Below are 25,589 nucleotides of genomic sequence, written 5' to 3'. Positions count from 1 at the left end.
AAAAAGAGAGCAAATCTGTCCCTCCTCTGCCTCTTTTTTGTTTTTGTTTTTGTTTTTGTTTTGGTCTTTTTAGGGCTGCACTTTGTGGCAACTAAAAGTTCCCAGGCTAGGGGTCGAATAGGAGCTACAGCTGCTGGCCTGTACCACAGCCACAGCAACTCAGGATCCAAGCTGTGTCTGCAATCTACACCACAGCTCACGGCAACGCCAGATCCTTTACCCACTGGGTGAGGCCAGAGATCGAACCTGCAGTTTCATGACTACTAGTGGGGTTTGTTACTGCTGAGCCACTATGGGAACTCCCTCCTCTGCTTTTTTGTTCCATTCAGACCCTCAATGGGTTGGTTGAGGCCCACCAGTAGTGGTGAGAGTGTCCCCCTTTACAGATTCAAATGCTAATCTCTTCTCAAAACACCCTCACAGACATACCCAGAAATCATGTCTTACCAGTTAGCCAGGAATCCTTTGGCCCAGTCACGGTGACACCTAAAAGTTACCTTCGCAACTGCCGATCCCTCTTTCAAAAACTTAGAACTTGCCACGATAAAAACCAAAAGTCTCCTTTTTTTATGAGAAACACAATTTTATGGGCTTGCTCTTGTCATAGCTGCTACATATGATAAATTTTAAGGGCCTAAATTGGAGCAGTCTTGCAGAAATGATTTGAATGGTGATACTCAGCTTTTTCTTATAACTGGAATAAATTTCCCATGTTCCACCAAAGAATTTTCTCCCCACTCCTGGAGTTAAGAACTGCTCCACTTAATAATAATAAGTGGAGCACTTAATTAATTAATTTTTTTTTTTTTTTTTTGCTTTATAGGGCCGCGCTAGCGGCATGTGGAGTTCCAAGGCTAGGGGTCAAACTGGAGCGACAGCTGCCAGCCTATGCCACAGCCACAGTAACGCAGGAGCCAAGCTGTGTCTGTGACCTACACCACAGCTCATGACAATGCTGGATCCTTAACCCACTGAGTGAGGCCAGGGATGGAACCCACAACCTCATGTTTCCTAGTCGGATTCATTTCAGCTGTGCCACAACAGGAACTCCTTTGTTTTTCTTTTCTTTTTTTTTTTTTAATATTTTTAATTTTATCCTTTCTGACACTAAAATTTGACCATCCTTATGACCGTGTTCCTCAATGAAAGATCAAATGTTGGAAATGGGGGAATGGGAAATAGCTTCTGTAATTTACACATCATGTTCCAGGTATCAATTGGGTTTTTTTGTTTTTTTCTTGTTTTGTTTTTTTGTTTTTTGTTTTTTGTTTTTTTTTTTTTTTTGTCTTTTTGCCATTTCTTGGGCCACTCCCGCGGCATATGGAAGTTCCCAGGCTAGGGGTCGAATCGGAGCTGTAGCTGCCAGCCTATGCCAGAGCCACAGCAATGCAGGATCCGAGCCACGTCTGCAACCTACACCACAGCTCACGGCAACGCCGGATCCTTAACCCACTGAGCAAGGGCAGGGATTGAACCTGCAACCTGATGGTTCCTAGTCAGATGCGTTAACCACTGCGCCACTACAGGAACTCCTATCAATTGCTTTTTATTTTATTTTATTTTATTTTATTTTATTTTATTTTATTTTATTTTATTTTATTTTATTTTATTTTTTCCTGCTGTATAGCATGGGGATCAAGTTATCCTTACATGTATACATTTTTCCCCCCACCCTTTGCTCTGTTGCAATATGAGTATCTAGACATAGTTCTCAATGCTACTCAGCAGGATCTCCTTGTAAATCTATTCTAGGTTGTATCTGATAACCCCAAGCTCCCGATCCCTCCCACTCCATCCCTCTCCCCACAGGCAGCCACAAGTCTATTCTCCAAGTCCATTATTTTCTTTTCTGAGGAGATGTTCATTTGTGCTGGATATTAGATTCCAGTTATAAGTTATATCATATGGTATTTGCCTTTGTCTTTCTGGCTCATTTCACTCAGTATGAGATTCTCTAGTTCCATCCATGTTGCTGCAAATGGCATTATGTCATTCTTTTTGATGGCTGAGTAGTATTCCATTGTGTATATATACCACTTCTTCCGAATCCAAGCATCTGTCCATGGACATTTGGATTGTTTCCATGTCCTGGCTATTGTGAATAGTGCTGCAATGAACATGCGGGTGCATGTGTCTCTTTTAAGTCGAGTTTTGTCCGGATAGATGCCCAAGAGTGGGATTGCAGGGTCATATGGAAGTTCTATGTATAGATTTCTAAGGTACCTCCAAACTGTTCTCCATAGTGGTTGTACCAGTTTACATTCCCACCAACAGTGCAGGAGGGTTCCCTTTTCTCCACACCCCCTCTAGCACTTGTTATTTGTGGACTTATGAATGATGGCCATTCTGACTGGTGTGAGGTGGTATCTCATGGTAGTTTTGATTTGCATTTCTCTTATAATCAGCGATGTTGAGCATTTTTTCATGTGTTTGCTGGCCATGTGTATATCTTCCTTGGAGAACAGTCTCTTCAGGTCTTTTGCCCATTTTTCCATTGGTTGATTGGCTTTTTTGCTGTTGAATTGTATAAGTTGCTCATATATTCTGGAGATTAAGCCCTTGTCCGTTGCATCGTGTGAACCTATTTTCTCCCATTCTGTAAGTTGTCTTTTTGTTTTCTTTTGGGTTTCCTTTACTGTGCAAAAGCTTTTCAGTTTGATTAGGACCCATGGGTTTATTTTTGCTCTTATTTCTATTGCTTTGGAAGACTGACCTGAGAAAATATTCATGATGTTGATGTCAGAGAGTGTTTTGCCTATGTTCTCTTCTAGCAGTTTGATGGTGTCCTGTCGTATATTGAAGTCTTTCAGCCATTTGGAGTTTATTTTTGTGCATGGTGTGAGGGTGCATTGCTTTGCATGCAGCTGTCCAGGTTTCCCAGCAATGCTTGCTGAATAGACTTTCTTTTTCCCATTTTATGTTCTTGCCTCCCTTGTCAAAGATTAATTGACCATAGGGGTCAGGGTTTATTTCCGGATTCTCTATTCTGTTCCATTGGTCTGTCTGTCTGTTTTGATACCAGTACTACACTGTTTTGATGACTGTGGCTTTGTAATAGTGCTAGAAGTCTGGGAGAGTTATGCCCCCTCCTTGGTTTTTGTTTCTCAGAATTGCTTTGGCAATTCTGGGTCTTTTGTTGTTACATATAAATGTTTGGATCGTTTGTTCTAGTTCTGTGAAAAATGTCCTGGGTAATTTGATAGGGATTGCACTGACTCTGCAGATTGCTTTGGGTAACATGGCCATTTTTACAATATTGATTTTTCCAATCCATTAACATGGAATATCTTTCCATTTCTTTACATCTTCTTTAATTTCTTTGATTAAAGTTTTATAGTTCTCAGCATGTAAGTCCTTTACCTCCTTTGTCAGGTGTATTCCGAGGTATTTGATTTTTTGAGGTGCAATTTTTTTTTTTTTTTTTTTTTTTGTCTTTTTGCTATTTCTTTGGGCCGCTCCTGTGGCATATGGAGGTTCCCAGGCTAGGGGTCCAATCGGAGCTGTAGCTGCCAGCCTACGCCGGAGCAACAGCAACGCGGGATCCGAGCCGCGTCTGCAACCTACACCACAGCTCACGGCAACGCCGGATCGTTAACCCACTGAGCAAGGGCAGGGACCGAACCCCCAACCTCATGGTTCCTAGTCGGATTCGTTAACCACTGCGCCACGACGGGAACTCCCTTGAGGTGCAATTTTAAAAGGTATTGTATTTTCGTATTCCTTTTCTGATAGTTCATTGCTGGTATACAGAAATGCGACTGACTTCTGAATGTTAATCTTATATCCTGCTACTTTGCTGAATTTATTAATCAGTTCAAGTAGTTTTGGGGTTGAGTCCTTAGGGTTTTCTATGTATAGTATCATGTTGTCTGCATACAGTGACAGTTTTATCTCTTTTCTTCCTATATGGATGCCTTTTATTTCTTTTGTTTGTCTAATTGCTGTGGCTAGGACTTCCAAAACTATGTTGAATAGCAGTGGTGAGAGTGGGCATCCTCAATTGCTTTTTTAATACAAACAAAATCTTGGCTGGTCAGGACACCTGGAAGACAGAGAAAGCATTCTAAGATGCTTAAAATATGCTGACAATCAAGTGCACCAGTGATAAATAACATATAATTGAATAAAACAAGTAATTAGCCATGATAATGGAAATATAAACAGAGTCTAATTAGCAGAACTTTTCATTATTATCTCTTGGTTGTAGATGATAAACATTTGGTATATTGTGATCACACCCTTGTGCATAATTTCTTAGTTGATTTTGGCCCAAGTGACTGGGTAGTCGTCAAGATGTCCAAACAGTTGTGAGCAGTCACAATGCTGAGGTTTTTCGCATTCATGCCATTTTGATGAAGCCAAAGACAACATAAGTATGAATTGGAAGTGTTCTATGTTATCAAACTAAGCTTCTCATAAGAATTGCCTTCATCGGATGTTTGTGTTCCAGCAGTTTCCGTAATTCCTTAGAAACAACCCTTCACCCAACACTTTCCATTAGCTGAGTTCTTCAGTCATCTGCAATCTGGTTTCCACACCCATCAATCCACCAGATCTGCTCAGAATAGAGTTTCCAGTGACCACCATGTTACTGAAGCCATTTTCCTCTGTATACTTCTTGACTTCTTGGTAATTTTTACCTTGTTCCCACCCCATCTTTAAAAACACACCCTGCTCTACAATGGCCTCCTCTCCTGGTTTTCCATCTGTCCTTATAGTTATACCTTCTGTATTTCCTGTGTCCACTTTCCTTCCTCTGCCCACTTGAAATGGGACTTCATTAACAGTCACCTACACTTTCCCCTCCAGGAATAATCACTATGAAATCTCATACCCATCACAATTATAAGGGAAATCTTGCTTTTTTACATCCTCACTAGCAATGTTTTTGCCCCAACTTTCATCATTTGTCTTCTGCTTTATTTCTGTGCCTTCCTAATTTTTCTCCTTGCTCCCAATTTGACATCCCCCCCACTTCGATTTGTTCTTTACCAGTGTTTCCAAATTGCAAATTTGATCCCATTTGTTCTTTGTTCTCTATCCTCTAGGCTTCTCTTTACAAAGTCATCTTGAGTTTCATGCAGTTGGGGTAGTTCATAACTCTTCAGGGCTGAGTAAGTGACTCCAGAGGCTAGGGTATTAGAGGTGGTGGCTGCTGTCACAAAAATGGGCTTGTTTCCTGAGAGAAAGCTGTACACAAGCCATACTGAGGGAAGGGTGTCTCTCCCAGGATCTTCCAGGAGCAGGAATTTTGCCCCACACTGTGGTTGTCACAGTACATTGTGATCATTAATAAACTGTTTTCTTGTCAGATTTCATTCTGGCTTAAGAACAGTATATGGAAAAACATCACAAGTAGGGAGAATCAGTAACCCCCTGATTCAAGGATGTCAGGGAAGTCACTTACCTATGTTTTCATTTTCCCACCAGCCTGTCATAGTACCTGCTTCATTGTTATTCTCTGGGTAGCAGAGACCAAATGGAACTTTAATTCCCTGTTACATAAACAAAGTCCAAAGGTAAGCTACCCAGGACTGGTGGGGTGCTCCCTATTCATCAGATGCGAGCTTTTTCCAACTTCCTGCTTCACCATCATCAACACACTCCCATCTCATGATCCAACCTGACTGTTTGAGTGGCAGCCTTCATATCTGTGTTCTAGTCAATAGGAAAGGACATAAAAATTAAGACCACCTTCCACTAAGGACACTTCCTAGAAGTGGCACAGACTGACAACAATTTCTATGGATCTTATTGGTTAAAGCTCAGCTTCATGGTCACCTTAGCTGCAAGAGAGAATGGCAGGTGTAATCTTTCTTTTGAACAGTCATGGTGTCAGCTAAAAATAGGTATTCCATTATTTAGGAAGAAAGGGCAAATTGGCCTATAGGGAAACTATCAATTTTGGCTAAAGCATCTGAAAGTCCATTGTTTGAGATGCAGACCTTTAGCTCTGAAAAGATCCTCAGTGACAGACCCACCTCTCTGGCAGGTGCCATCATGATTGCTCAGCCGGCAGTGTGACCTCAAGATTAAGAGGTTGTTAAGGCAGAAGGTCATGTTACCACTAAGAGACAGAATGGTTCTAAAACCAGAAGGAGGGAATTCTCGTCATGGTTAAACAATAACAAACCCAAGTATTATCCATGAGGATGCGGGTTTGATCCCTGGCCTCGATCACTGGGTTACGGATCTGGCCTTGCCATGAGTTCTGGTATAGGTCACAGACGCAGCTTGGTTCTCATGTTGCTGTGGCTGTGGCTGTGGCGATGGCCAGCAGCTGCAGCTCCAATTTGACTCCTAGCCTGGGAACTTCCATATCCCATGGGTGCACCCCTAAAAAGACAAAAAACAAGCAAGCAAACAAAAAACAGAAGGAATAAGACAGCAAATAAATACTACTAAATAAATAAATCCACTTAATAATTTCAGGAAGAAAAGCAATAAAAACAGAAGCTAGGACTGATCTTGGTCAGCTATGTGAACCTGGAGTCATTTTTCCTCATCCATAAAAAAGGAATAATTGGGTTATAAAATAATGAGCAGGGAGTTCCTGATGTGACTCAGTGTATTATGGACCTGACATTATCTTACTGAGGATTTGGGTTTGATCCCTGGCCTCACTCAGTGGGTTAAGGATCTGGTGTTGATGCAAGGTGCAGCGTAGGTTGCAGATGCATCACAGATTGGGTGTGGCCATAGCTGTGGCATGGGCCTTAGCTGCAGCTCCAATTCGAACCATGGCCTGGGAACTTCCATATGCTGTAGGCATGGCTGTTAAAAAAATAGAAATAAAAATAGTGAGCATGTTTTAAAGCCACAGGTCCCCTGCCTTGATGGGTAGTAAACATTACTCCAATGTTTCTATGTCTAGCTGCAAATATTAGGTTGAACAAAAGCCACTAAAGAGAAACCATATTCAAAATGTAGATCCAGTGTTCTCCATTAGCCCAGAGTTAGCTCTGTTAGCAACAATTTGCTTGTTGTTAGCTTCACAATGGCAGAAGCAGGACCTTTTGGGGCCCCTGGATCCTTGGTGCCTGGCATGGCCACTGGCATGTAAAAGGTATTTAAAGAAACCTTTGTTGAACTAAATGAGTGAATGACCCAAAGGGATACAATAAATTTTGCAGAAAACAGATAAGCACGTTATTGTAGAGACTGCATGAGAGTTCTCAATCAAACTTAGGGGAAACTAGTGAAATGATCAGGAGAGTTTGGTGGAGGTGGGAGAAAGAGCTCATTAGCACATTCGATGCTGGCAGATATTTGGCAAAATGGCAATTATTTTTTAAACAATCTTGGGAGTTTGACTTTTTTGTGTTATTTTTAAATTTTGGATTTTTAAGTCCTTCTTTGATGCTTTATAAACTAGGATGGGATAAAAATGTAAACAGGAATTGATTTAATTAATCAATAAAACAAATATGAGCAAAAAACAAATGCAAGAAATAAAGGTCCATAGTAATGGACTCTTACTTAATGACATACGTGGAACAGTTGGCAACTTCCTCCATGATGGACTGTTTTTCCCTTGAATTAAACAAATCTAAATGTTTATAAAGCTCTCTAGAAAATATGGTGACCACATGCATAGTCAGTAACAGCTTTCATTTTATAGATTGTGCCACTGTGTTCATGAGATATTTATGGTGTCCATACCATCATTCCAGATTTGTCACAGGACATTTAATATCCACCTGGACATTGCATCATGTAACCACTGGAATGTGTAACTATTTCTCACTGGCATTACCAATAGCTCATACTGGACTAATACCATGTAACTTTTTTTTTCCACTTGTGAATAAAGTCATATATATTTTTCATTAGACATACTTTTTTCTCTCTCATTTGTACCTTGTCCCTATTGTCCCTTAGTAGTCATTATAGCAAAGGGAGAATCTCAACCAAAGATTCAGGTATGCAAAGAATATAGTTTTAATTTTCTACGTATTGCCTTAATTATGATTTCAAATCTCCTTTGTGCAAGAATGGAAGAAACTTGATCTCCACCACTTTAGGATCTTCCCTCTTCCCCTAGGGTTGCTGCTAAATTCTAAGGATGAGAAAAATGTAATGTCAAGGCCAAGAAAGGTGGTTCATCTGCTGCCTATTGCCTTTTGTCTATGTAGCATGTACAGTGGGTGCCCCCTCCATAACTTATAGGCTGCTCTGGGAAGAGTGTTTTCAGTTCATGAAGGGCTATCCTGCTGAGAAGGGTATAAGTGTGAGCTCCAGCAGGTAAATGAGAGCAGTAGGCAGATAAAAGAACCTGTGTGAAGCACTTGCCAGCCCAGGAGGCGAAAAGTCTGTTCAGGTCACTGCTATATTGGTCCCTGGTCCTACCTGTAAAACTTCTGATCTAGCAGTCACTCTCCTCTGTCTGTGCTGCTCCAGGGTGCAGAGAAATTCTCCTGCAGCATGGTGAACCTAATGAGGCTGCTAAGACCCAGTTTGCTGAGATGACCATGTGGTCATCTCTTTTCCGGAATCTTGCTGCCGCATCAGAACTCTCTCTGGCAAGGTTTGGAACTCTTGCTTCTTGGTCCAAAACCCTACCTGGGGAAAGTGTATTCTCTTCTTCGGGGTCAAACTAGAGAGTTAGAGGTCATACAGTTCAAAGGAATGAATCTGCATCTTAGCTCTCATGGTGTGCCTTTGACCCTTCTCACCCTTCCTGGAATTCTTTTCAAATTTTAGGAGCAAAAAAACCTTGCTGTAACTGAATACATTTTCTCCTGAATTTATTGTCTGTGCCATGAGCCTCTTCTCTTCCTTCATTGTCATGGCCAATGCTTTCAATAAAAATATAATGTGAACTACATATGTAGTTTTCTAGTAGCTACATTTTAAAAAAAAAAAATGGGTGAAATTAATATTAAGAGAATATTTTGCTTAAACCAATAAAATACCAGCTTTTAAACCTGTAGTCATTTTTTTTTTAATTACTGATGAAGTATTTCAAATCCCTTTTTTTGGTACTAAGTCTTGGAAATTCAGTGTATAGTGTATGCTTACAGCACACAGCCTGGCTGCATTTCAGGCTCTCAATAGCCACTTAAGACTAGTGGCTGCCATATTCGTCAGCACAAGTCGATGCCAAGAGTCTTCCTTTCTATTCCTTCATTGACTGACTTTTGGAATGTAAATTCCAGAAGAGCCTCCTTTTTATCTGTTTTTCTGCTAGTCCATTTATTCCCTGAAGCAATGAACCCAGAATAGACAACTTTCCAAATGAGGAAGATGGTTATGGGATAAAAAGAAACACTTGGAAAAAGTTGGGGGAAAAAAGATGAGTGATTCATAGATGTTACCCTGCCATTTCATTGATAAATGATTTATGATTTATTTATAATAAACATAGGTTTTATTATTTATTATATTTTACTATTGAATTTTATTACATTAATATAATATATATTACTATATATTAACTAATAAACATTATTATAAATGCTACCCTACTATTATATGTTGAGTGCCTAGTATGTGCCCTTGATAAACCTTATTTCCAGGACTTTTAACAACCCCACAAAGAAGGTATATTGCAATATATTATCTGAAGACACAGACTTACAGATGTTAAGTCACTTGCACACATGATGAGGGTTGACAGAACCAGGATTTCAAATTCAAATCATTCTGGTGGCCTCCCTTTGCGCCTTCCACTGAACCATGCCAACTTCTTTCTCTTCTTGCTCGAACTAGTTTTGTTTGCTTCTCTCCCCGCCACATCATGACTTAGCAGAGCATGTAGGAAAGACTTCCTTCTGCCCCTTCATGATGTTGGTTGAATTAGCTCTCAGTGTCACCTAACAGAGGAACCCAGAAAGGCCAGGGAGCAGCTGTTGGAATGGCTGGTCCAACCAGTGATTGCCCTGGCCTTGACATGGGGCCATTTCTGATTCCCATGCTAAGAGAATTTTCATTGCTGATAAATGACAGTGGTTAGGATTGAAAAATTCATATCTAGCCATTGGCAAGAAGCTACAGGTTCACTCCCTGAAAGTGAATGGCTGCAGTTCACAGGGACAATTGGATGTGAGTCCAGGTTCTCAGCCATCACTTGGGGTACAATAGAGACCTGACTTGGGGTTTTAGTCCTGGCTTAATCTTTTCTATAATAATTTTCATTCTTTATCTGAAGACAGCTATTTCTTTCCATTTCTCTTTGTGCAACACAGATCTAATTTTCTTATTTCCTCTTGTACAGAGGCCAGTCCACCAAGTTCAAAGGGCCATTTGAATTACCTGCCCCAGTTTTGTTTAACTCTTAGGCTGGTTTCCCACATTTGGATTTGATCTTTTCCTTCTTATTAAGAATCCTGGATTAGATCACTTTTTCATTTACTTACTGTGTGAATGATTGTTTATACATTTGTCTTATTCATTTTTAACAACTTAAGGGAAGAGATCCTGTCTTATCAACTTTGTTTTCCCTTTTTCAATACCTTTGTATAACATATACTTATCAACTACCTCCCAGGGACAGACCAGCAACAACAGATATGAGGATACAGTTTAGTTCTCACCCCAAGAACTTAGAGTAGTGTTTTTAAAAATGAAATGGGGGTTCCCATCATGGCTCAGTGGTTAACGAATCCGACTAAGAACCATGACGTTGCGGGTTTGATCCCTGGCCTTGCTTAGTGGGTTAAGGATCTGGTGTTGCCATGAGCTATGGTGTAGGCCAGCAGCTACAACTCCGATTAGACCCCTAGCCTGGGAACCTCCATATTGCCATTGGAGCGGGCCAAGAAATGGCAAAAAGACCAAAAAAAAAAAAAAAAAAAAAAAAATCTTAGGGAGTTCCCGTCGTGGCGCAGTGGTTAACACATCCGACTAGGAACCATGAGGTTGCGGGTTCCATCCCTGGCCTTGCTCAGTGGGTTAACGATCTGGCGTTGCCGTGAGCTGTGGTGTAGGTTGCAGACGTGGCTCAGATCCTGCGTTGCTGTGGCTCTGGCGCAGGCCGACGGCTACAGCTCTGATTAGACCCCTAGCCTGGGAACCTCCACATGCTGCGGGAGCGGCCCAAGAAAAGGCAAAAAGACAAAAAAAAAAAAAAAAAAAAAAAAAAAAAAAAAAGAAAGAAAAAGAAATGGGGGAAAAAAAGAGATTCCTTGGGCAAATAAATTTGAAAAACACTGTGATAAATTAACCCCACCTCCACCCCAGACACTGCAGGACTTCTCAGAGCCTTTAATATGCTGATGTGCGCCATGAATCTCCTCAAGGGATGATAAAAAAAAATGCAGTGTTTTCTAAAATGTTTTGACCTTACAACAGTTTTTGTGGGGTATAATCTCATGTGATAAGTGTTTTGTGAAACGTGCTTTGGGGAATAATGGCTTAGAAATTAGAAGAGGGGAGAGACACAGAAAAAATAATTGAAATAAAGTCAGCTGACAGTTAAGGAGTTCTTACTGTGGGCCAGGCTCTTGGCAGATGCTGACAAGAGGGAACACTTCTGAGGGGGGCTAAAGAAGTCATGATCAGGTGGGGCCTCTCCAGCTGCAGATTGAAAGATTAGGCAAAGTCTTATACACAGATCTTCAAGAATATTTGTTGAGAAAATGAGTGAAAAAGATATATCTGCATTCAACTTGATTTGTACTATAATTACACTTTTTTTAGTATTTATTTTTATTTGACTTTATGGTGGAAAGAACACAACATGAAATCTACGTATTAACACATATTAAGTGTGTTATTGACTCCAGGTGCAATTCTGTGGAGCAGATTTCTAGAATTTATTCATCTTGCTTGAATGCAATTTATTCATCTTGCTCATTGATTAGTAACTCACCATTTCCCTCTCCCCCTAGCCTCTAGAAAATACCATTTTTCTCTTTGATTCTTCTGAATTTGACTATTTTAGATACCTTATATCAATAGAATCATTGCAGTAACTGTCTTTGTGTGACTGGCTTATTTCACTTAGTATAATGTCCTCAAGGTTCATTCCTGTTGTTGAATATTACAGAATTTCCTCCCTTTTTTTAAAAAAAAAAAAGATGAATAGTCTTCCTTTATTTGTATATACCACAGTTTCTTTATCCATTTATCTCTTAGGGACATTTAGGTTGTTTCCACATCTTGGTTGTGAATAGTGCTGCAATGAACACAGGAGTGCTAATATCTCTTCAAGCTACTGATTCAGTTCTTTTGGATAAATACCCAGAAGTGGAATTGCTGGATCATTTGGCAGTTCTGCTTTTAATTTTTTGATAAAACTCCATACTGTAATGGCTGCATCATTTTGCATTTCCACCAAGAGTGTACAAGGGCTCCAATTTCTCCACATTCTCCTAGTTTTTTCTTTTTTTGGTAAGAGCCCTCTTGATAGTTGGTATCTCATTGTGGTTTTGATTTGCATTCCCCTGTGATTAGCTACATTCCTCATCTTTCATATACCTGTTGGCCATTTTAAAGTCTTCTTTAACAGAATATTTATTCAGGTCCTTAGCCCATTTTTAAATTGAATTCTTAGGATTATTTGTTTTTTTGTTTTGTTTTACTATTGATTTGTAGGCAGTCCTTCTATGTTTTGAAGATTAACCCTGTATTAGATACATGGTTTGGAATTATTTTTCCCTATCCCATAGGTTGCGTTTTCACTCTGATGAGTGTTTCTTTTGCTGTGCACAAGCTTTTTAGTTTGATGCAATCCCATTTTTTAAAATCTTTTATTGTGCTGCCTGTGATTTTGGTCATGTATGTGAAATCATTAGCAAGACCAATGCCATGAAGTTTCCCACTTCAAGGAGATTTACAGTTTGATGTTTTACATTTAAGTCTTTAATCCATTTTGAGTTGATTTTTATGTGTCATGTAAGATAAGGATCCAATTAAAAAAAATTTTTTTCAGGATAATGTTTATTTTTTAACTTTTTAAATTAAAGAACAGTTGATTTACAATGTTATGTCAATTTCTTCTGTACAGCACAGTGACTCAATTATACATATATATGCATTCTTTTTTTAAATTGAAAAATTTTTTAATTCGTTTCCATTATGGTCTGTCCCAGGAGATTGGATATAGTTCCCTGTGCTCTACAGTAGGACCTTATTGTCTCTCCATTCTAAATGTAATAGTTTACATCTACTAACCCCAAACTCCCAGTTCCTCCCAATCCCCCCACCTTCCCCTTTCCCAGACTCTCAGACATAGGGAACCAGATGTCTGTTCCCTTTGTCTGTGAGTGTTTCTGTTTTGTAGACAGGTTCCTTTGTACTATATTTTAGATTCCACACATAAGTGATGTCATATGGTATTTGTCCTTCTCTTTCTTTTTTTTTTTTTTTTTTTTTTTTTTTTTTTTTTTTTTTTTGTGGTCTTTTTGCTATTTCTTGGGCCGCTCCCGCAGCATGTGGAGGTTCCCAGGCTAGGGGTCGAATCGGAGTTGTAGCCACCGGCCTATGCCAGAGCCACAGCAACGCGGGATCCGAGCCGCGTCTGCAACCTACACCACAGCTCACGGCAACACCGATCGTTAACCCACTGAGCAAGGCCAGGGATGGAACCCGCAACCTCATGGTTCCTAGTCGGATTCGTTAACCACTGCGCCACGACGGGAACTCCTGTCCTCTTTCTGACTTACTTCAGTTAGTATGAGATTATTTACTTATCATGAGTTGGATACATGTTGCTGGAAATGGCATCGTTTTCATTCTTTTTATGGCTAAGTAGTATTCTATTATATATATATACCACGTCTTCTTAATCCATTCATCTGTTGATGGACATTTAGGTTGTTTTCATGTCTTGGTTATTGGTGAATAGTGCTGCTATGAACTTAGAGTTGCATGTATCTTTAAATTATAGTTTTGTCCAGATATATTCCCAGCAGTGGGATTGCTGGATCAGATGGTAGTTCTATTTTTAGCTTTCTGAGGAACCTCCATATGTTTTCCATGGTGGTTATACTGACTTATATTCCCACCAACAGTCTAGGAGGGTTCTCTTTTTTCCACACCCCTTCTAGCATTTGCTGCTTATAGACTTATTAATGATGGTCATTCTGACCAGTGTGAGGTGGTACATTATTGCAGTTCTGATTTGCATTTCTGTAATAATTAGTGATGAGCATCTTTTCATGTGCCTACTGGCCATTTCTTGTCTTCTTTGGAGAAAAGTCTATTTAGGTCTTTGGCCTATTTTTCGAATGAGTTGTTTGTTTTTTGTTGTTAAATTGCTTGTATATTTTGGATATTAAGCACTTGTTGGTTACATTGTTTGCAACTATTTTCTCCCATTCTGTAGGTTATCATTTTGTTTTGTTTATGGTTTCCTTTGCTGTGCAAAAACTTGTATGTTTGATGAGGTCCTATTTGTTTAATTATGTTTTCATTTCTATTGCCCTTGGACACTGGCCCAAGAAAACATTTGTATGGTTCATATCAGGCAATGTTTTGCTTACGTCCTCTTTTAGGAGTTTTATGTTGTCATGTCCTAAGTTTAAGTCTTTGTCATTTCAAGTTTATTTCTATGCATGGTGTGAGAGTGTGTTCTAATTTAATTGATTTACATGCCTCTGTCCAATTTTTCTAGCACTACTTGCTGAAGAGACTGCCTTTTTCCCATCTGATATTCTTGCCTCCTTTGTCTAAGATTAATTAACCGTAGGTGTCTGGGTTTATTTCTGGGCTATCTATTCTACTCTATTGATCTATATTCTGTTTTTGTACCAGTATCACACTGTCTTGATTACTGTAGCTTTGTAATAATTGTCTGAAGTCTGGGAGAGTTATGCCTCCTGCTTTGTTTTTTTCCTCAGGATGGCTTTGGCAGTTCTGGGTCTTTTAGGGTTTCGTATAAATTTTTGGATTATTTGTTCCAGCTCTGTGAAAATTGTCATGGGTAATTTGATGGAATCACATTAAAGCTGTAGATTTCTTTGGGTAGTATGGCCATTGTAACAATATTAATTCTTCCAGTTCAGGATCATGGGATAGCTCTCCATTTTTTAATCCTCTTTAATTTCCTTTATTAATATTTTTATAGTTTTAAGCATATAAGTCTTTCACTTCCTTGGTCAGGTTTTATTAATTTTTAAATTTTTATTAGTTTTATTAAATTTGGGGGTTTTTCTAAAATTTTTTTTTTGTTGCTTTACAGTGTTGTGCCAATTTCTGCTATACAGAAAAATGACCTAGTCACTTTTATACATACATATATACACATTCCCCTTCTTATCTTCCATCATGGTCTATCCCAAGATACTGGATATAGTTCCCTGAGCTATACAGTAGGACTTCATTGCTTATCCATTCTAAATGTAATAGTTTGCATATACTAACCCCAAACTCTCCATCCATCTCACTCCTTTCTCCCTCTCCCTTGGCAACCACAAATCTGTTCTCCATGTCTGTGAATTTGTTTGTATTTTGTAAGTTGGTTCATTTGTGCCATATTTTATATTTCACATATAAATGATGTCACATGATATTTGTCTTTCTTTTTCTGATTTACTTCACTTAGTATGATAATCTCTAGTTACATCCATGTTGTTGCAAATGGCATTATTTTGTTCTCTTTTATGTCTGAGTAGTATTCCATTGTATATATGTACCACATTTTCTTAATCCATTTCTGTTAATGGACATTTAGGTTGTTTCTATGTTTTGGCTATGTGAATAGTGCTGCAGTGAACATAGGAGTGCATGTATCTTTTTGAATTGTAGTTTTGTCAAGGTATATGCCCAGGAGTGGGATTGCTGCATCATATGGTAGTTTTACATTTTATTTTTCTAAGGAATTTCCATACTGTTTTCCATAGTGGTTGTACCAATTTACATCCCTTTTGGTGCAATTTTAAGTTTTTTTTTCTATTCCTTATCTAATATTTCATTGTTAGTATACAGAAATGCATTTGATTTCTGAATGTTAATCTTGTATCCTGCTACTTTGTTGAATTTGTTGATTAGATCAAGTAGTTTTTGTGTGGAGTCCTTAGAGTTTTATATATATGGAATCATGTCATATGCATATAGTGACAATTTTACTTCTTCCCTTCCAATTTGGATACCTTTTATTTCTCTCTCTTGTCTGATTTCTATGGCTAGGACTTCAGATACTGTGTTGAATAAAAGTGGTGAGAGTGGGCATCCTTGTCTTATTCCAGATTTCAGCAGGAAGGCTTTCAGCTTTTCTCCACTGAATATAATGAAATTGCGAAGGTTTTGAGGACACTTCTGACCCTTTTCAGGGATGCTGTCCAACTCCTTTACAAAAGTAACCTCAGCCCCCCATACCTAGTGGGCACATAATAAATATTTATGAACTGAATAAGTAAATGAATCACTCCCTCCCCTCCTGCCACCTCTGCTTGTTATTGTAAAGTCTCTTCTGCAGGAATGTGGATGGTTTTCACCTTCACTGATGAGGCCAGCTAGGAGTTTCTCACAAGCAAAGGAAGCCATTGGGATTCCAGGCAGAAAAGCAGCTGTAGGATTTGCCTTTTGTTTCCCTTTCACATTCCGGCTCAAGACCAAGGCTTCCACCCTCCTTGCCAGAAAAGAGGGAGGGGAATTTTTTCTTTTTTAAGAAGAATAAGAAGATAAAGTGCCTTTGTAATAGGTCATGCTTTATCTATGGCTTCTCCTGGAAGCCACCCATCCCTTCCCTTTAGATTGTAAGAACTGGACCCTTTTTTAGTTTTTCTTATCAAGGGGGAAATAAGAAAAGAATTGCCTTTTCAAAGGCTTCAGAAATCATCAGATTACATCTCTGAAAGGGGGAAAGTGTTCCAACTTTTGGAGATTCAGGCCCAGGGAAAGTTTCCTCCTGGTTAAGGCACACCTGCTCCCCGAGAAAGCTCTGACTCCTATGTCTGGGGACCAGGGGTAGGAGTGGGTTTACTGAGCCCAGCAATGCAGCTGTTTGTTTTAGGAAAACAGCTTACACTGTAAATACTCCAAGGTATTGTGCCTGGTGTACAAAAATTTTGGTTCCAGAGCAAATACATAAATCTAACCCTGACAGGGGGAGCTTAGCAGGGCCACATGTTCGAAAATGTTCAGTGTTTTCTTTATAAAAGTAGATTACCTTGCCCTGTGGACTTAGAGGATCCTATTTTCTTTTTTCATTTCAAATCCACAGGCTCTCAGAAGAATTGAAAGCAAGCAGGTTACACCAGGTGCTTTGAGGACAATGAAAAACGGCTGCCAGACCTAAAAGCATTAGTCATTTGGGAAAATTTTTTCCTCTTTTTCAAACGAGACCTGGTGGAATTAGATGCTCGGAGCAGTTATTACAATTTAGTTGGACCAGGTGGTTTCTTGGGCAGTGTCTGTAGTGGACCAAGTTCAGTGAGTGCTGTCAAAAATCTGGTTTGTTTCATGAAAAAGGAGACAGCCAAGAAGATAACTGCCCTGTTCTCTCCCTTGCCCCCACCCCCACCCCCAAAATCAATGAAGTTGTTGAATCCTAATAAAACCTCTCTTACCATCTTTTCCTCACTTGTAGTCCCAGTCTTCCCCTGGAGATGCAGATAAAAATGAGGCCTCTTAGTCCCAAGAAATACTCCAAACCAAAATTAGTGCTGAAATCAGTCAACCCTAAACCAAGGACCCAACAAATTACTCAAACATTTGCAATCCTGACAGTTCTGTTCTTTATAGCCACCTCCCTTTGTTACTTTAATTTCTTCCCCCTCCAAAAAGAATGGTGAAAATTTATGGTGAGGAGAAATAACTGATTGCTGCTGGCAAGTTAACTGAAGGGGCCAATTGTTCCATACGGCAAGAATCACAAGGGTCGGGAGCCATTCACCAGGAAAGACTGATGTGCGAAAGGGCACAGCAATGGTCCCTCCATTGTGTGACAAGGAATTTCATGTTTGGTTCCAAATTCCTAAAGGCAGCCTGGTGTGCAACAGGCCGAGGCATAGGGAGAGCGTGAGGAAGCTGAGCACACGCTTCACATGCAAGATCAGGGTCAACTTCCAGGAGACAAAGGTTTCCTGTTCCCTTTTGTCAGCGTGGTCGAGATCTTTGGTGCAGTTATCAAGACAGGAGAAGCCATTTGGCCGTTTTGCCATTTTCACATGCAATCTGTATGGCCCCTGGCCTCATTAGACTTGAGGAATGAGGTCATGGAGACCCCTGGGACACCCACACACATACACCAGTGTTTCTAGGGACCCCAGGGGAGGTTCACATGTGCTGAAGCCAACTTTAACAGGATGCTGCTGCTCTAGGCAACTGCTGTGCATTGCCTAAATGTCTCAGCCATGTCCTACCAGACAACAGAATCTCAGCCATCACTGTCCCACTGTTCCAGATGCTATCATCAATGTATAAGACTCCCATGAAGCCAATGCAGGTTCACTTAAAACTAGGAGAATGTTCTGTCTCACACTTTGCCATGTGACCCTGAGCAATAGCATATCTGACCACATTCCCAGAGGTACCCCCCACACTTGACAACAATTACAACCTTCCCCTGTAGCTTTTCCACAAGGTTTCGAATACATCAATGGGATTTGGAACAAGACCCTGCCTTGCCTTTATTGTCCCCCTCCTGCCCCTCAGTGTCTGCTCACAAAACTCCCCTCTTAGTAAATTATATTTCTGACAGAGTCTATCAATTCATGCAAATAGGAAGACCTTGACCCCAAGTCAATGAAACCTAATCAGACCCTGAACCTCAATAAAGGTCAACACAGGAAGTTCCTGTTGTGGTTCAGTGGGTTAAGAACCCAGATAGTATCCATGAGGATTTGGGTTCCATCCCTGGCCTTGCTCAGTGAGTTAAGAATCCATTGTTGCCGTGAGTTGCTGTGTAGGTTGCAGATGCACCTCAGATCTAGAATTGCTTTGGCTGTGGTGTAGGCCAGCAGCTGCAGCTCTGATTACACCCCTAGACTGGGAACTTCCATATGCCACAGGTGTGGCCCTAAATATCAAAAAATAAAAAATAAAAAGATCAACGCATTACACACAGTATGTCCAAGCGAGAGCGCAACTAAAAGGGGGTCCAATTTGGGTGGGTGGCTCTCACTCTAATATGCTCCATCACTACTTAATCATTTGATATGTTCATTGTATGTGTTACTAAGGCTGAGAAAGTCACAGAAAAAGAAAATGTTATAAATAGGAGGGAGCCACAAGATGATCTAGTCCAGCTCACAGCGGGAGGGTGAAACCTCAAACCTTATGTCTTCTGCGTGGTCGTAATAACAATAGCATCTATAATCGCTAACAGCCGTCAATTGCTTTAGAATTTATGAAGCATTTTGCATACATTATTTCATTTAAATAATAAACTGAACCCAACCCTTTGGGCCCCAAGTTGTTAAATAGCAATGAAATGAAAGTTTCTAAGTAGGGAAGCTTTCAAAAAAAAAAAAAATCTTATTAAAAATAGCTCCAAAGGCAATTTCAACATCAAAGAGCTTTTATGAAACAGCATTTTGATGAGTTAAGTGTAAATGAATCAGAAACATATGGATTAAATTTTCTTTAAAATAAACAGAGTTTAAAAATTAAGAGGCAAAGTAGTTGGAAAACACATCTGTCTTAATCCAAAGTGTCTGACCACAGAAAGTGACTAGGGTTTTGCGAACCAAGAAGGTGAAAAACGGTAATCTCGTTACCTGGAGTTCTTGTCCTATGATGCGGCCAGAGAAGAATTCTACACACCTTAGCTCCTAAATGAGTGGAGACCTGTAAGTTATATTGAAATTTCCCTTTAAGTTATGAAATTATTGTATTACTACAAGATGCCTACAATCATGAATTAAGCTACCCAAAGAGTGATAATACCATAGAGCTTCTTTTTTTCTAACATGATTTTAAATCTTTTGTGGGACTGCTTTTATGCTTAGTTTTCAAAGATGTTTTCCAGGTTTGGATATCTCCCCCTCTTCTTCCCCTTCCCTTCCCCCTCCTCCTTCTCCTCCTTATTCTTCCTTCTCTCTCGTTTTCTCTCTCTTTCAAATATTTATTTTGAGACATATCGTGTTATCTTTTTTCTTCCAAGATTAACAGACCATCCACAGACTATAAAATGTCTGTTTCCAATTTATTTACCCAATTTTGCCACTGTTGACTGAGTCAGCTATTTTAAGATCTACAACTTGAAAAACTCTACCTGGTTTGGGGAGCCATAGTTGTTTTCCGGTTATATAAGAATCCTTGTTTCAAGCCAGTAACCAAAGCTGACAAAGTTTCGATTTGCACAGGTGATTTCCTCGTCTTGTGAAACTCTTTGCCTTATTAATAGTCTTTTATTTGGAATTCCTGTTGTGGCTCAGTGGTTAACAAATCGGACTAGGAACCATGAGGTTGCAGGTTCCATCCCTGGCCTTGCTCAGTGGGTTAAGGATCGGGTGTTGCCGTGAGCTGTGGTGTAGGTTGCAGACATGGCTCGGATCCCGAGTTGCTATGGCTCTGGCGTAGGCCCGGTGGCTACAGCTCTGATTTGACCCCTAGCCTGGGAACCTTCATATAGCTCGGGAAGCAGCCCAAGAAATGGCAAAAAGACAAAAAAAAAATAGTCTTTTATTTGTCTTTAGTGGACATTGCAGCCTGACATCTTCTGCGAACGTTCCTTAAGAGATCATTTTTCCTCTCTATAGCAGAAAAACTCAGGTTTCATGTGCAAAGGTTATTTTCGCCTCCCCTCGTGGTGAAATCCTCAAAGCAATTGCTGCACTTGGTCCAGTCCTAGCTGCCACCAAATAAGCACTGCTTGTTATTAGAGCCACGGTACTTAAAAGATTTCTAGGAAAAGTTTTAGGCAGTGTCTGGGTGTCTGTAGTAAAACTGGACTGAGAGAGGGAGTTTCCCAGTACCAATTATCCTCTGCCCATCCATGTCAGCAGTCCTTAACTGGGTTTCAGAAACCAGAGCAGCCTGAGGCAGATTGTCAAATTGTCAAAATTTGTCCCTGGCATTCTTCCAGCTTCTCATATTATTTCCACAATTTCTGTGCTCACACAGACCTGGTGCTCTCATGAAGTAGACTGGAAAGCATTGTACTTGAAGTCCCATGGACGTAGGTTCAAGACCCACCAACTTACAAAGGATTCAGTAAAAATTGACCCTGTAAAACACGGCATTTTTAATTTTTCCAAGTCACTCCTTTTTATGTTAGGTGTCCTGGGTTTAAGATGTTCTGTCAGTAATGAACTTGGGTATTGCGTTTAGAAGATACTGTGTTCTTGTCTTAGGACCAGACCTTCATCTATACAGACATGCTGAGCTTTTTCCCCCATGCCTACATCTTTGCCCTCATAATTCCTCTACCTGGAACTTGATCCCCATCTCTGGCCATAATTCATGTTATCAGAAAACCTACCCATCCTTCAGGCCACCTTTCCTGGAGTCTTTCCCATGAAGTGCCTGCTCAGAAGTGATGCCTTCCTTCGCTCAGTTTCTGTGCCCCAGCTGTGCCCCTCTCCCATGTCAATATGTGGTTTACATCCATCTCATCTCCTCTTCTAAACCTGCTCTGTCCAGTGGCTCTGTCCAGAGCCACCAGCCATGTGCGGCATGTTAATTTTAAGTCATTAAAATAAATGCAATTTAAAATTCAGTTCCTCAGTTGCAGTAGCCACATTTCAGTTGCTCAATACTCCCATGTAACTAGTGTCTGTCCTATCTGGCAGCACAGATAGGGCACATTTCTATCACCCCCAGAAAGTTTTATTGAACCACACCATTCTAGACTCTAAAAGACATAGGGAGCATCTTTCTGCTTTATCTCTTCCACAAACTCTCCCCCACCATCTCCTACACGTGCCACTGTGCCTGGCATATGAAGTTCTGTCCTCATCTGTCAACTCCCTGTCTTCCATGAGGCCAATTCACAACCTTTTACAGAGCAATGATAGTAAGCCTTATCATTTTAAGTGCCCCGTATTATACTGAGCACTTTATGAGGCAGGTATTAATAGTTTCATTTTAAAAATGAAAGAATTAAGTGAAGTGACCTGCCTAGGTCACAGGAACAGGAGATGATGAAGCCAGGATTTGAACCTGTTGAACTCCCATGTGCTGGAGTCAACCTCAGCAACACTGACAATACTGATGATCTGGGGCCGGATAATTCTTTGTGGTGGGGTGTCCTTTGCTTTGTAGGATGTTTAACAGCATCCCTTCCTCTTAGATGCCAGTAGTGTTACCCACCTACCACCCACCGCCACTGTGGCAGCCATAAATATCTCCAGACATTGCCCTCTGTCCCTGGGGGAAAACTCGTCCTGCTGTGAGACCCTGTGCTCTGCCATGGTCAGTTGACCTTGGTCACATGGGTAGAGGTAGGGCAAAATACTGACTTCTTACTTTCAGCAAGTGAGAAGCCAGTTGACACTTCTCTAGGGAAATCCAAAAAAAAAAAAAAGCTATTCTTCTGTGTAATCTGCCAGGCCAACTCCCCATCTGGGAAATGTTCTATGGCTGCTTCCTTTCAAGTTGGGCAGAGATAGAGCTTTAGGTCGCTGATGGCCCAGATGCTCTCTGCAGCTCCCCATGACTTGTCTTTACCCCCACATGCCCTGTTCCACAAGGCCGGCCAGCCAGCTCTTCCTTGAGACCACCTGGTTTAGGTAAACACACCTTGGGGGGGGGGGGTTGAAGAGATGAAGGAAGAAAGAGCTACTATCTGGCAGATCCCGGATGAGAGAGAGCCGTTCAGAGCCTTTAGAGATGGATCCAAGGCCTCGCCAATACCGCCAAAACCAAAAGAAGCAAGAACAAGCTACTTGGGGCTATTTCAGTCCTTATAAGGATCACAAGATGAATGAGGCAAATAAGATGATCTTTTTTAAAAGCCAAGGAATCTGGAGTTCCTGTTGTGGCTCAGTGGGTTAAGAAGCTGACTAGTATCCATGAGGATGTGGGTTCTATCCCTGGCCTCACTCAATGGTTTAGGGATCTGGCATTGCTGTGGCTGTAGGTGGCAGGCAGCAGCTGCAGCTCTGATTCGATGCCTAGTCCAGGAACTTACATATGCCACAGGTGTAGCCCTAAAAAGAAAAAAAAAGTGCCACAGAATCTTCTTTCTAAGGCCACTCGGTCTCCACTGTAGATTTAGCACCTACCAGCCCTGTGACCTCGGTGAAGCAGAGAGCCTCCCTGAGCCTCACGCCCTGCCCCCAAGATGCCACCTACCTGACTTTCCTGACTTCTCTTCTGTTTGGTTGTCTTATATGTATGGTAGCTGCAAACACCCTCTAAGAAAAGCACTTTTTGGAGTTCCTTTCATGGCTCAGTGGTTAACGAACCATACTAGCATCCATGAGGATGTGGGTTTGATCCCTGGCCTCACTCGGTGGGTCGGGGATCCAGCATTGCTGCAAGCTGTGGTGTAGGTCGCAGACATGGCTCAGATCTGGCATTGCTGTGGCAGTGATGTAGGCTGGCAGCTGTAGCTCCAATTCGACCCCTAGCCTGGGAACTTTCATATGCCATAGATTCAGCCCTGAAAAGCACAAAAAAAAAAAAAAAAAAAAAAAGGCATTTTTTTGAGAGTGTGTATCTAAGGCAGCAGGTCCTAGCCCTATGAGAAATGCCACAGATGAAAAGTATGTCCCACAAGCTGGAGAAATTCTGACTTCTTTTTCTCTTTCTGGGATTCCCAATGAAAACAAATATACATAGGCTCTGAGAAGGACTGTAACAGAGAAATGTAAGTTGTAAGCAATCTCTAGCAAAAGGTGATCATATCTACCCTACAAGCCCTTGGGGAAGAAGCTAAATAGTAAAAATAGAAGGTATGAAAATATTTTTAAATATTGAAGTAATAAGTACAAATATCTGGTAGTACCCAATTAAGATTGCAGTTTTCCAAGAAGCAGGAAAACTCTGAATTATGAAAGCATTGAGTTCAGAACAAACTTCACAGGCTCAAAATTTAAAAAAAAAAAAAAGTTTTTAATGAGCATATAAATATTGTTTCAGAAATAATCTGTTTGAAGATTTTTATTTTAGGTTCAGAATTTCAGATGTTCTCCATGTCTCTTTCTTAGGCATCCAATTCCTGATTCTAATTAAGATGTTACACTCAGCTCTTAACCATCAATAAAATCCAGAGAATGAGCAGTTAACAGCTTATCAATGAACAATGAACAATGATCATCGTAAGGTAAGGCTAACTGGCACAACTGTCCTAGAGCTGTCTTCTCCTTTTTCGTCCCCTTCCTTAGCTTTCTCTCAAGATTTTTAGGAGAGGTACCTTGGGGGCAGGGCGCAAGGCTCAGGGAGACTACCTCCCTTACCCAGGTCCCAGGGCTGGTAGGTGGAGATGTTGCTTCTTAGGTTTCACTTTGGTGCCCAGAATGGAGGGACAGTGGCTACAAGGTTATGTTTCTCACAAAGAGCCAAGCCAAACTGTGCCGTCACATTTCATGCCTTTGCTTGTATTGTCTACCCACATCCCATTAGGCAAAGCCAAGTCCTATTGCTAAATCCAAAGTCAAGAATCAGGTAAGTTGACTACTACCCTGAGGCCCAGGCAAAGGAATGGATATTTAACTCTCCTCATAGGGGAGTGAATAATTAGGACCAGTAATGCAGTCTGTCACATATGGACAGATGGAGAGACAATCTGATCATCTGGTAGAATTATACCAAAATAGAACTATTCAATTCTATTTTTAAATGAAAGCATTAAACTAAATGCTACTTGAATGTAATAGAAGGAAAAGAAACTGAACTAAAGGCATTGCTTCATGTCAAGTAATCTTTTTCTTTTTCTACCGTAGAAAGTCAAAAGTACTTGGATTTTTTTTAACCTCTTCAATTTTTAATAACTATTTTTTTAACAATGCATTTTCAAGAGCAGTGATCCCATAGACCAAATGATTGTGTCCCCTAAAATTCATAAGTTGAAACCTAATTCCCAATGAAAGAGTATTAGGAGATGAGGTCTTTAGGGGATGATGAGGTCATATGGGTGGAGCCCTTATGAATGAAATTAGTGTCCTCATAAAAGAGACCACAGAGAGATCCTTCACCCTTTCCTCCATATGTGAGGACATTGGGAGGAGGCTATTTGTGAACTCCAGGATGCAAGTCCTCACCAGACACTGAATGCACTGATGCCTTGATCTTGAACTTCCTAGCCCCCAAAACTGTGAGAAATAAATTTCTGTTGTTTATAAGCCACCCAGTCTATGGTATTCTGTTATAGCAGCCTGAACAAAGTTTATATATTTTGTATATTAACTTGGATGAGGAAAATATACTTTAAATTTTTTTTTCAGTAACTGCTAACTGAAATTTACCGTTTCTTTCAATTATGAATATAGGCAACAAACCATATAGTAGAATTGGGAGTACCTAAAACTTTGTAACTTGTAGAAATAATTTTTAGTGTCACATTACAGTTATATACGTTTTGAAATATTATTTTCACTTATTACAACTTCAAAATTATGAGAGCTATCATACCCTTAAATAGCTCTTACTGTTGATGTGACGCAGTGTATGTGTGTATATATATATATAACATAGATATTATATATATTATATGTGTACATATACAACATATATATTATGTACATACATATATACACACATATGTACATATGTATATTATTTAAATATAATATTTTGATAACTGTATTTGAATATTT

The 25,589-nt window shown here is 40.2% G+C and overlaps 1 long non-coding RNA gene across 1 annotated transcript in view; it reads left to right on the top strand.

Annotated features, from left to right (window-relative positions):
- The window catches only part of LOC110256263, a 33,290-nt gene extending 9,193 nt beyond the window's left edge, over nt 1-24,097 (top strand). The window contains exon 3 of the long non-coding RNA XR_002337626.1: nt 23,982-24,097. This is a non-coding gene — a long non-coding RNA (uncharacterized LOC110256263). The remainder of the gene's footprint in view (nt 1-23,981) is intronic.

This window comes from Sus scrofa, chromosome 13 (assembly GCF_000003025.6).
Source record: "Sus scrofa isolate TJ Tabasco breed Duroc chromosome 13, Sscrofa11.1, whole genome shotgun sequence".
Lineage (NCBI taxonomy): Eukaryota > Metazoa > Chordata > Mammalia > Artiodactyla > Suidae > Sus > Sus scrofa.
Note: the sequence above shows the minus strand (reverse complement) of the source record. Positions and strands in the feature narration are given on the sequence as shown.